This window comes from Dreissena polymorpha, chromosome 6 (genome assembly GCF_020536995.1).
Source record: "Dreissena polymorpha isolate Duluth1 chromosome 6, UMN_Dpol_1.0, whole genome shotgun sequence".
NCBI lineage: Eukaryota > Metazoa > Mollusca > Bivalvia > Myida > Dreissenidae > Dreissena > Dreissena polymorpha.
The window spans coordinates 11,512,503-11,523,421 of record NC_068360.1 but is presented as its reverse complement, the minus strand read 5'-3'; positions in this window follow the sequence as shown (position 1 = coordinate 11,523,421).

Sequence of the window (10,919 nt, the reverse complement as noted above, 5' to 3'; positions counted from 1 at the left end):
ACTCGTCCAAGGTATCATTGAGACCAATCATCTGACCAAATTTCATGAAGTGGTGATAATAAATGTGGCCTCTAGAGTGTTAACAAGGTTTTACTATAGGTATATAAGGAAAAATGCCCCGCCCCCTTGGCAGTCATGTTTTTCAACCAATCGGATCTATTGTCGCACAAATTCAGGATATCATTTGGACAAATCTTCTGACCAAGTTTCATGAAGATTGGACAATAAATGTGGCCGCTGGGGTGTCCACACGGTTTTACTAAAGCCATATGTAGTCATATAAGGACAAAGGCACCGCCCCTGGTGGCCATGTTTTTAAAGCAACCGGAACCATATTCAAATATGTCCTAGATATCATTGGGACAAATCTTCTGACCAAGTTTCACGATGATCGGAAAAAATGTGGCCTCTAGAGTGTTAACAATGTTTCACTAAAGCCATATAAGGAAAAATGCCTCGCCCTCTGGCGGCTATGGTTTTCAACCAACTGACATCATTTTCGAATTCGTCCAAGATATTATTGGGATGATTCATCTGACTAAGTTTCATGAAGATCGGACAATAAATGTGGCCTCTATTATGTTAACAATGTTTTTATTGCCATATAGCCATATCGGGAAAAATGACCCGCCCCTTGGCAGCCATGTTTATCAAGCAAACGTTACCATTTTCGAACTTATCCAAGAGTTCATTGAGACCAATCTTCTTACCAAATTTCATGAAGATTGGACAATAAATGTAGCCCCTATAGTGTTTACAAGGCAAATGTTGACGCCGCACGGACGACGGACGACCGATAAAATGCGATCACAAAAGCTCACCTTTAGCACATCATGCTCAGGTGAGCTAAAAAGTCTATAGTTTCATTTTTTCGAGATAGAAACCTATTTGACTCAACAGAAACTACACTTTGCAACATTGAAAGTGGTGTTACTGCTGATGAGTCGGCGAATCCAGAATGTGCCTTGGCAATCGGATTTTTTTATTGCGAGGTATGTTTGGATGATCGCAAAACAAATTTACCTTCAAACGTTCATTTAGAATTGAATTGAAGATTTGAATTTATACGTCATAAATGTCATTGTTTTTATGAAGTAATGTCTTTTTATGGTAGTAGGTTCACCATTCATTCTTTACCACAATCATGCTGGTGAAAGAAACTTAGTGTTTTTGTGTTGTTGTTGTTTGTTTGTTGTTTATTTTTGGGGGGATGGCATTTTGGGTTCATTACCCTCCTTAAAACACATTAACATTCCCCTTTTTTCTGAAGAAAATTCCCCTCAGGATGTCTATAATATATGTAGAAAAAAATAACAAAAATAATAGTTTTATTACATAAATTCAGTCCACATTATGAGAAACATGTAAGGAAACATGTATCAAAACAACTTAAAATCATGTGAAACATTTATTTGACCTCTAGTACATGTATGAGAAAACTGAAGCTGACATTCTGCGATTATTCATTTGTCAACGGATTTCGCGACCCCATTTTTTATCGTTCCAAGAAATTATTATAAAGAAGCGTGGAAACAGGCATCCTTGCAATAAATATAGCTAGCTCTATCTAAATCAAAACATCTTAGACGCAATAATTGGCTTTCTCATGTTTTTTAACAAATAGTTGCTAGTCGGGTACAATATACAATATGAAAAGGAGGTAATTTAAAACAGTCATTGCCTGATTGCTTAGTAATAGGTGGTTAAATTTTTCAGGGTCAGTGATTTTATAAGTGATAATCAATAGATTTACCTGAAAATCTTACCTGGTTTAAAAACTGAAATTAAGCAGATTTACATGTGATTTTCAAGTCGGTATCATGCCTTCATATTTGGTTTGCCTACTCATATTTATCATCTTTGCCCAACGTATTACATGACTTCTTCCATATTCATTGAAGTCTTTGGCTATGTAGAATATGATGTTTTACATGACGGTTTTGTCTTATCTTAAAATGTATCCTCTAAGAGAATAGCTAATAAGCTGGAAAGACGCTTCTATAACTTTATAAAACACTGTTAAGCTATTGAATGTGATTTTACCCTTTAAAACACACAGTTATACAAAAAGCTAAAAAATCCTCTTTTCAAGCAAAACGACTCAAAATTCCCTTACTGAAGGGCCCGCCACCTTTCCCCTCAACCTGAAAAACACACACTGAAACTGTATATTTACAAGTTGAAAAGAAACGCTTCATTTATGTTAGTTCTCATTTCTGTTTTGTCTGAACCTAAATACTTTTTGTATAGCAATATGTTGAATGTTTGCTCATGTTTGAAGTAGTACTTTTGTGGATTGGCATTACTGAGTGGGATAATATTACCTCTTAATTTCAGTCCTTTAAAATAATTTCCTGTCATAGCTCACTATTCAAATTGATTGAACAGCATGTTTTCAACCACTTTGTTATAATCTGTTGTTAAGCAATTAATTCAAACTTCATTTTTGTGATGCATATTTGTAAACAGACTCGTCAAAGGATTTTGTATATAAAGATAAATCGCAACTATCTCTTGTATTCCTGTGCCAATATTTTAAAATCTGCACCTTCAAGCGTCGAAGAATTTTAATTATTACCTGTAGGCACATACTACATACAGAGAAGCAAACTATCGAAACGGTTTCAATTAGTTCGATTAAGGACATATTTGTACTATAACTTGTATGGGATCACATAAGTGTGTGGATTAATATTACCTCAATATTCAGATTTCGCACGTACTATCCTGTAATAAGAAACATTCAAGTTGATTGAAAAACATGTTTTCTATTATTTCATACTCAATTCGTTGTGATACAATGAATCCAAACTATATATTTTGAAAGGAGCGTATATATAAAAAGTCATAAAACTATTTTTTAGCAATACGTGTCGCGGAAGAGTAAGTTTATTGGCGTCGTACTTTAGTGCGGTTACTCGTATGTAATACTTTTTTTTCGCTTATGGGAGTAGAAGTTATTTTACGGATCAATGTATATATTTTTGTTGTCAGAATATCTTGCATAGTGGTGATGTTTTGTGTAAATTAGTGTACATAAGTACTCTATTTGTGCCAATTACATTTACTACAACATTATTGTCAATAATGCAAAGCTAATTATATTAATTAATAACTGATTACATGGACTGGGCAATAATAAAAGATCACATGGACTGGGCAAATACGCGAACCGGTGAAACTTTCTGGTTTTGTATAAAATCAAAACATAATAAAAATATATTTATTTTGTGGTTTGTCTAACAATAGCGCAGACTATTGCAGTTCGAGTTTTAGTTAACGCGTATTTTCTTCAATTTTACAATTACACGGTTTATTGCTTTATTGACAACCGTTACACTACAGTCACTTATTAATATCTTAGCTAGAAAGTGATTTTTCAAGCGGTTCCGTAGTGTAGTGGTTACACGCTCGCTTCACATGTGAGAGGCCCAAGGTTCGAGCCTAATTATTTTATTTGTGTTCTATGCTAACTTTTTGTTTTAATGTAGACATTTTAGTTTAAATAAATATGCTGTTTTATTGTAACGATGTTTTGTCCCCTACCGGTTTTCTGGATCCTGCGATAACTTTAAAAGTTCTTAATATTTTTTCATGAAACTTGAAACATGGATAGATGGCAATATGGACATAATGCACGTCATTTCATTTTATTCCTACGTCCACAATTATGGTTGCTATGGCAACAAATAGACTAGAAACACTGCTGAAAATGGTGGTTTCTGGATCCTGCGATGACTTTAAAAGTTCTTAATAGTTTTTCATGAAACTTGAAACATGGATAGATGGCAATATGGAAATTATGCACGTCATGTCATTGTGTTCCTACGTCAAAATTCTGGTTGCTATGGCAACAAAATGAACAAATAAAAAATATCTGACAATGGTGGAATTTCTGACAATGGTAAAGCCGGTAGGGGACTATATTGCTTGGCAATAGTCTTGTTGTTATTATTATGCCCATGAAATATATATATGTGAGAGGGTGGGGGGTTCGTAAACACATTAAAACTTTTACAGTGTTTTATCAATGTGTTCTCAACCTCTATCGTAAATGAGCAACGTAAGAATAAGTTCAGAATACCCTTGAAGTTGAGAAAAATATGAAATTACGCTTACAAGATGAAGCAGATTTTTAAAACCTACACAGTTCTGTTCAATTAATGAAAACTGCACACAGGTACCAGTAAAAAAGGAAACCAATGTAAATAAAATGAACTATGAAATATTTGGGGGTAACAACACAAAATCATAAATAATGGTTATTTGGGAGTTATAACACAACATCATAGATAATGGTTATTTGGGGTTATAACACAAAATCATAGATAATGGTTATACCAGTATCTTTTTCTATTTTGTTTAAAATAATCGGCCAATTTATTAATATTTACAGTAGAAAAAAAATCGTTCCATGTAACTTCTTTGAGTGCCTTTTACACTGAAATTCCCGACGCCCTTTGATGCTTTGCATCAATAGTTATCTTGTGAATGATTAAAATATTACACTACGTGCTACGTCAGTCAATTGGTATTTTTGCGCAGCTTATTCCAAATCTGAACCTGTCGAGAAAGCAGAAGACTGATGTCGAGAGATGGTCACAGATCTACTAGAGAGCGAATCATTTCATCTCGAACAGGCAAACTTTCTGTAGCAATATAGTGGGTACCTAAATTATGTTTCTCCCCTCATAAATGGTCATCGTTATACTTTTGGGTTTTTTGCATGACCAAGTAAGCAAAAAATTACATGAACTGATACTAAACTATCATAAAATTGCAAACTAGTTGATGTGCATAAAAGCTGTATATACATGTAAGTTGTGTTCTGGAACTGCACATATGTGTATTGTGAATAATATTGATGCAAGCTATCCTCAAGAAGACTTCTGCTTAGAGGATTGATCCGAAGCGTACGAATACAGCCCCCAGACAACATCATCAACATCATGAGGCTATCAATAGATTAGGGAAAATAAAACGACTGCTGAACAACAATTGGATGTCGAGATTGCAATACAAATGTACAAATGTACACTATAATGCGTCTTTTGCGTAACCTCGTTGATAGCGCTTGACTGATTTTGCTTGTACAGCGGGGGGGGGGGGGGGGGGGGGGAGGGTCTGGCATGACTGGGAAATCTGCAGCAGGACTTCTAAATGAACTTTGAAATTCACACATACACGTGCACAGATGAGGCTATTAGTTACCAACCGTAATAACGGCCGATTCTTTATCACATTAACGGAAGAATGGAAAAATCAAGCAAAAACAATATTAGACGAAAAACGTTTTATTGTAGTATTCATATGTATTTTATGTCATTATTGTTTAATAATAATAAATAAAACGCAGTTCATTGTGAAAATTCGTGACAATCGGAAATACATTAATCAATTTTCGCTTAAATTTAACAGAAAAAAAATGTTTGGGTTGATCACTTTCAATATTAGTGTGTGTGTGATATATGTTTAAATAATACTTTGCATTTTGGCTCTGTACTAAACCGTCCGTTGAAAGCACAATGAACTATCGATAAACGTTGATAAGAATTGCTTTCAAAACGAGAAACAAAAAATTAAGAAAAATCGTGTCATGATAAGACAGAAATCATTTCCTTATCTAACCACAAATGTTTTCCGTACTCTTAAGTCGGTATGGAAGTCGTTAGAAAGACTGAAATGCTACCGAAATTTGCCAGTTCGCTATAAATAACACAGTTTAAGGTCGCCGTGGTGTAACGGATATGGTGTCCGCCTAGCGACCGGGAGGTCACGGTTTCGATCCCCGCTGTGGGAGCGTTCTTTCGATCTCCCATATAGACACCAAGTACTGGTTCTAGGCCCAGGAAACGGACTCGAGAGCATTTCAAATAAGTAGGAATTACTTTCTATGCAATCGAGCTAAAATAAATAGGTTTAAACTAAACTAAACTAAATAACACAGTTTATCTTCAATTTCCTATCGAAAAGTATTGTGCTAAGATGTTCCATTTATAAGAAACAAAGATATTTTTATAGAAAATTGGACTTCTGTCATATGCAGCTAGCGTAGCTATGGTCCAGCCTGTGCATCTTGCAGAAGGTTAGAAGATACATAATGAGACCACGAAACCTTGCGCAACTGCGAAGACAGTTGAAGATAATAGATGTGTCGAAGGACGGCGGTACTCAGTACGCTCAACGTGCTGAGGAAACCGTTCTGGGGTTCGGGTCGACAGCTTGTGGCGTCTAGAGAGGCCATACAAGCAGCGCACCTCGCGAGTAGAAGATCTTCTTTAATTTTCAGCACTCCCTTTGCAGAGTAACCTTGTCCTTTTATGGGTTACCAGACATGATTTGTCGTTAATTTTTTTTATACTACCAGTGCACATTAAGGTGTCATTTGCCACCATGCACTTGCCTATTCGGATCAAACTTATTTCGTTGGCGAAAACCCGGCCAGCCGAGGTAAATTTGACAAGCCACATTACAGTCAAGTATTCTGAAAAAAGACGCGTCACGATAAATTCGCAGGTTACTTTCTTGTCGCAAATCTGTAGTTTTCCCGTCCAATCGGTTCCGAGAATGCTTATGAGGACGGGGTTAACTGGCGACTATTGTTTTTGATTGACGTCGATCAATGAAATAAGCGTTTACCACAGGTTGTTTAAATCATATTATTGCATAAGCCCTATCTATAATGCCCTCTGGCGGGGTGCAGAAACTTGGCAAAAGGAGGGCTTGAACGGGAGAAATCGTGTATTAACAATGCGATTCACGTGCCGTTCAAGCCCTGTTATATGTTTTTCATATCCATAATCTGGTCTACGCGCAGTTACTTCCCTTTTCCAGCCTTCGACGACTTTCCAAGCATAAATGGGGAACTGAATAAGCACCAGTTTCCTCATGCATACAGGGATAATGACTATTTCAATCCACTTTTCAAGTTATACCATCTGCACTCTCTTGACAACAGCTTTATTGTATTCCGTCGCTGTTCTTCGAAAACCGCGTAAGTCAAATTTGGCGCAAAATGTTATTTGTTTTTATAAGAACGGCGGGTTCACGGGTCATTTTCTGCGAAATTACTGGATTTCATATCCAATTGGAAGGCATAGTTATGAGCACGTGAGAAAATCCTGAACACTTATTGGTGCACTAATTGTTTCTGCAAGAACTGCGTAAGTCAAATTTTCCAACTTTTTAAAAAACATTTTTTAAATATTTTTTAAGTTTTAAAATATATTAATTTAGATAGTCTTAATCAAAATGGGCATACTTTTTATTTATGAAAATATAAAGCCTGTAGTTGTCATTTTAATTCTAAAAATGGACTTACGCAGTTTTCTCTTTAATATTTGGTTCAATTCTAAAAATGGACTTACGCAGTTTTCGAAAACGTTTTTTTTTGCCTATTGAAAAGTTGTAAAAATTTACTTACGCGGTTTTCGAAGAACAGCGACGATTGGCAACGTCATTGAAGTTTAGGTTATTTACTCAACACTTACAAAAGACTATGCTGTAAATGTAAGTGTTTATGTACCTTCAACGTTCCTGCTGTAAATTCCAAAATAATTCCTCATTTCTTACTTAACGCGGCTGCATTTCAACTTTGCATTAATCCACTGTTTAAACACATTTTAAATCGAAAACTGCCTATCCGAAGGTAAAGCCTCGTCATTTCGGATGATGACCGAGTGAGGCATATGTAAAACACAACCTTGAACTGTAATGAAAAATTATCGAATTATTTTGTCGATGTCGAATGGACAAAACATTGTTTTCAATGTTATTTAAAATTATGTTGGTATGTGTGATTTGTTTATGCAATAATAGCGAAAATACACATTTTCTCGGACATGATCATCTGCGGGCGCTCTCAAAATACGTTCGGATTTTCGAGCGCTCGCAGATGATCATGCCCTCGAAAACGTGTATTATCCCTATATTGACAGTTTTGCCATTTACGTAATATTAAACGGTAAGTAATACAGTACATTCAAGACAATGTCGGGCATCTTCATCACACATTTTAACTGTAAACAATAGTTACTAATGAAAAGTTAAAAGGAAATGTTGAGCAACTAAATCCTTATGGCGAGTAAGTTGTGAAAACAACAACCTTTAAAGAATCAACGCGGTAGCAATTTAATTTCAGCACATGTATGTATATTTCGCTTTTTATAGCCAATTGTCAATATTGGCTGATTAAAGTCCGTTCGTACGCATCTATAAAACTTGTTTTAAAAAGATCTCGAAATAGTTGCAGTCGTTTGTCAAGTTCCATCCACGAAAAGCGTGCGTGTTGCAACAGACCAGGTGCTGTCATTAAAAATAGACGTGCAAATTAATTCAGAACATCAAGTACTTTAGAATGAACAATTTAAATTTGAATAAATGCACACAATGATAAAGTATTGAACCATTGAAAATATTGAAAAAAACACGTTAATTTACAAATTTACATTACAGAAGATGGTTCGTTCATGAACATATTAATGACGGGCGGAGGAGAGGAATTACACGTTAATGTCAGTACTTTTAATGTGGTTTGATCCAGAATTGATTACAATCTATCTGTCTGTCTGTCTGTCTGTCTGTCTGTCTGTCTGTCTGTCTGTCTGTCTGTCTGTCTGTCTGTCTGTCTGTCTGTCTGTCTGTCTGTCTGTCTGTCTGTCTGTCTGTCTGTCTGTCTGTCTGTCTTTCTGTCTGTCTGTCTGTCTGTCTGTCTGTCTGTCTGTCTGTCTGTCTGTCTGTCTGTATCTGTCTGTATCTGTCTGTTTGTCTGTCTGTCTGTCTGTCTGTCTGTCTGTCTGTCTGTCTGTCTGTCTGTCTGTCTGTCTGTCTGTCTGTCTTTCTTGCTATCTATCTATGGAGTTTGTGAGATTCATGCATACAATTATGAAAGATTGTTAATCAACGGCGTTTCCCTCCGTTTTTCATAATCTCACCAATGTAGACAATTAAATGTAAATTACATTAGTGTTCAAAAGTCGAAATTCATGTCCGGTGACTGTAAGGAATGTTAAATACGTTCAAAGAGCCACAGGCAGCAGTATCATAAATTTGCCCCCCCCCCCCGGAACCCTACCCCCCCCCCGAGCTTACCCCAGGGGTTCCAGATTGTTAAATGTACACCTTTAAAATTCAAATTTAATTGAATATTAAAGTTATTAGCCGAGCAGGAGATCGGTTAGTTGTGTAATCACGTTGCTTTAACTGTCTTTTAACGAATCCAGTTGCATTGTGTCGGCAGCTGCATGGGAACATGTGTGTTTTCGATGAAAAAGGTCACGTCCAGTGTTCCACAATCTTTCAGCAATATGCATATAGTGCGTTTCATACCTTGTGTATATATAATACCTATACGAGGGTTATTTTTTCAAACTATGAATTTTTGTCAACATTCGTTGTTGAAAAGTCATACCATACATAATAGGTGTATATTTAACAATCTGGAACCCCTGGGGTAAGCTCGGGGGAAGGGGGTAGGGTCCCGGGGGGGGCAAATTTATGATACTGCTGCCTGTGCAAAGAGCGAACAACTGCAATGCTTTCAGCGCTTTGATTTTATTAAAATTATTGCGTTTACCTTGAAATTGTTAAAGCAATCTTTTAGGATATTGTGACATTTAAACGAATTTTAAAAAAGCAACCGTGACTATCTCCGGAATCCTCCGTAAGATTTAAGCAATAAACCGTCTGCTGATCCAGTCTAGTGTAACCTCAATTTGTATTTAACTAATGGTCTAGATTCGCCTAAAAACAACAACAACAGCAACAAACAATAACAATACTTTCTCGGACTGAGTTAAAAAGTTTATTGACTCTGACAAACAGTGGCGAGATTTAATAAGAGAGGTTAAACTTCATTTCTTTAGAATTGTTTTTGTTGACAAAATTCAGAGTGACAAGAGTGTTATTTAATGTTTTGGTTTCGCAATTACTAGAACATCGTCTGCAAACACATAGGCGCTCGATGTCAATGACAATATTTTTTTAATTTATTTATTTATTTGTTTTTTAGTTACCCGTTGTTTATTATAATGCATACACATACTAAATTAATAAAAATCTTCCGACAAAACGTCTTCTTAAAAAAAAGATAGTTCGACTATGCACATAGATATTGAGCAAGTGGGGTGACAGCGCTACAATTATGCATAATGACGCACTTCCGTTGCTTTAGAAAATGGCTAGTGCTTTACCTTGTCAATATCTATGTGCATAGTCGAACTATCTTGTTTTTAAGAAGACATTTGAATAAATAAAAAAAACATTGTCATTGACATCGAGCGCCTATGATATCAAGCAGCTCCTGATATTGATATTTTGATAATTTTGTTAACATTAAAATGTAGCTGAAATAATTCGCGTTCAGAATAAGAGTCTGCCAAAACAAAAATCATCAAAAGACTCTATGGCGGCAATTTGTATTGACTACATTAAAATGCAGCTGTCCCAGTATTTTATTTCACTAACATAACAACACTTGACAATAAATACAAACACAACCACAAAATGAGAAAAAACAGGTGTTATTACATTTCAAAATCTTACTTCAACTACAAAAATTTCAAATGTATCCATATTCCATAAATTTTATTGGTCCTTGTCATAAAATATCTGCATAAATTGCAAGATTACAAGCTGACAATTACACTACTGTAGTGGTAACACAACACTTTAATAAAAAACATAATTTTAAAACTTTCTCTAGATTTTCAGGAAAAGTAACATGAAATCATTGTAAATTCTGGCATAACAGCAATGAGCAAATATCGTGTCAAGCGATATAGGCGTGTCAAGTGGGACTTGCCCCATTACTATTGGATGTTTATCACGTCAAATCTTTTAATAGTTCAGTGAATTATTTTTTTAAGATTAGTCGGCCGCATGCTTATTGCAATAGAGTGCTATCCTTTTCTGGATGTGAA